The sequence below is a fragment of the Hordeum vulgare genome, chromosome 1H (genome assembly GCF_904849725.1).
Source record: "Hordeum vulgare subsp. vulgare chromosome 1H, MorexV3_pseudomolecules_assembly, whole genome shotgun sequence".
Classification (NCBI taxonomy): domain Eukaryota; kingdom Viridiplantae; phylum Streptophyta; class Magnoliopsida; order Poales; family Poaceae; genus Hordeum; species Hordeum vulgare.
The window spans coordinates 509,321,706-509,324,437 of record NC_058518.1 but is presented as its reverse complement, the minus strand read 5'-3'; the positions used below and the strand labels follow the sequence as shown (position 1 = coordinate 509,324,437).

General features: G+C 48.4%; 1 pseudogene; it reads left to right on the top strand.

The window, feature by feature from the left end:
• Positions 1 to 1,857: 1,857 nt before the first annotated feature.
• Positions 1,858 to 2,507, top strand: LOC123402763 (annotated as a pseudogene).
• Positions 2,508 to 2,732: the final 225 nt, after the last annotated feature.

Below are 2,732 nucleotides of genomic sequence, written 5' to 3'. Positions count from 1 at the left end.
TAACTTGTGTTCAATCGTGCCTTGACTTAGCTATTAGGTTTTGTGTGATATTCTAATTCTTGTATTCCAAAAGGCACATTACGTCATGATCGCCACAATCAATGGCAATTCTACTAGGAATGCTTAACAAGGCTCAAGTCTGCCCTCTGAAATTGAAAAACTCTGCCCTCTGAAATTGAAAAACAAAAAATTACTACTAGTTCCTAGCCCATCACAGCCCATTGCTAAGTGTCTAACCTGTTGTTTATCCGTTTCAAAGACGTTGAGTCTGCCCTTCGATTTCATCCAAGATTCACAATATTGTTACAAATGGAAGTAAAACTGTTTGCAATGATGCTCGGTGGTATTAGGCTACATAGTTTTTTTCTTTCAAAATAGGGAAGTCATCGTCAATTTCATGTATACACGTCTACCTGATAAACATAATCATCACACAATTCTTTGTACAATTAAAGCTATATTAAAAGTTTTTCCTATTGCGATGACTGATGAGGTAACAGAAGTGCATTCCGCGTCACCATGGTGATGCTACTTTCTCCGGTATGCTAGGTTCGGCGGATCGAAGAAACGTGGTCACGTACGAGGTCTTTCAAAACAGTTGCACCAGTTCCGATGCAAAGAAAAAAAAGAAGTTCCGACATGCAAACAGGTCCAGTACGTACATGCAATTATGCATGGATGCATATGCACGTATTGGTCCCTGCATCCGCGCCCGCGGCATATATATGCATGGATGCATATGCACGTGGCTAGTACGTACTGGTCCATGCATGCGCGCGCGGCATCTTTTAGGCACATCGGGTCTTATAGTTAGGTCGTGTGCATTCACACGTACATGAGCCGAACTTAAATTTGCCCATCAGGGTTGAAGTCACAGATTTAATCTTGGTGTTTGCATTTTTCTGAATTTATTTTAGATCTTTGGGTAATGTGATTTTAGTGGGAGGTGAAGTTTCCGTCGACAACGAAGGCGTCTGTGACGATTTTGTGAATCTTAAGATGATGTACCGGCTTAGTATGTCGAAGGTGTTCATAGGAATATAGTGTGCATGCGTGCGTTTATAGGGATGATTATATGTTTATGTATGTGAGCAACTTTAATTGTACTCTATTCTGTTTAAAAAAATAAAATTCTTTTCCACACAGCAAGAACGTACCCTCTGCGCATGGCTTCACTCGTGTGAGTTGTAGTACTCCTACCACTACTACTACTACGCAAGCAATGCACACCGAGTACCATACATGAGTACTAACTCTATATAATTAAGCTGCGATGGGCTGCATTGCATGCACTAGCAATTACCGGTATTGGATATCCAGCGCTGCATTTTCAGGAGCTTAGCTATATCATCGGTGGATAGATCGAGCTGTTGGCCGGCGGTGCTGCTATGGCGTCCATGGGCAGTGACACCATCTGCAGCATCCAGGTGGCGGCGGGCGAGCTGGCCGGTTGTGCGCCGTCTCCAGGAGCGCTTCAGGTTCACAATGAGACGCCATGGTCCGTCCGGGGCTCGCCGCCCGGGCATCACCTCGCGCAGGTCGAGGTCGACCATACCGGAAAGCCGTCCCTTCTGATCAGAGGCGGCGGCGATGGGTCGCCGGTACCACGGCGGAGCGACAACACGCAGGAGTGGGACCGGCGGTTCGACCACTTCAGGACCTACTCTGGTCGTCTCGATCGGCAACTCTCCGGTTTCCACGGGGCGGTGCCGCACGAACAACCGGCTGCCGACATTGAGCGCGGGGCCGCGTCAAAGTTCTTCGACGCGAACACCAACGAGGATGCCGGCGTTCCCTCCGCCAACCGCTACTTGCTAGTGTGATGTCATGTGGTGATCGTCGGCTCCGCCAACGAGGATGTCATGTGGTGATCGTCGGCTCTCCAAGGTGGCCAACCCATTGAACCACCTTGCAATCGTCGGCAACTTCGTCGGCGGCGAACTCGGCGCCAGGATGGGCCTCCAAGAACTGCCCATCTTTTTCTTCGCAGTCGGGCTAGCACACTACCTTGTGCTCTTCGTCACCCTCTACCAGCGGCAGCTCCCTAAGGAGCTCCATCCAGTCTTCTTCCTCTTCATTGCTGCACCCAGCAACGCCTCAATGGCTTTGGCGACCATCTCCGGCGATTTCAACCATTGTGCGAAGCTCCTTTATTTTATCTCGATGTTCCTCTATGGATCCCTGGTGGTACGCTTAAATTTGTTTAGAGGGATCCGATTCTCATTGGCGTGGTGGGCCTACACGTTCCCGATGACCAGCATCGCACTAGCCACTGTGCTCTATGCATCAAAGGTGGAAAATGTACTGACCCAAGCACTAGTGCTCGGGCTAGCGTCGATCGCCACTCTCACCGTCATCGGCGTCCTAGCCATCACCGTGTACCACGCCTTTGTTCTTGGGGACCTATTCCCCAATGACGTGTCCATCACCACCACAATGCGGAGGCCAAGTTCAGCAAGGTCCTCTTGCACCTCCCCTCATCCAGCCCCGAGCAAGGCCTTACCTAGCTAGAAATGCGAGGGGCAAACACTATGAGATCAGAGAGAAGAGCTAAAATAATTGAAGCACTGGCAATCTCTTATTGTTTTGTTAGCTCTCCGCTATTAAATAGTACTCCCTCCGTTTCTAAATATAAGTCTTTTTATTTTTAGCCCAATATGTCAGGATGGACCAACAGTAAAACTGTTGATAATTTTTATTTTTACTTTTGCTATGATATAAGGCTGTTGGAA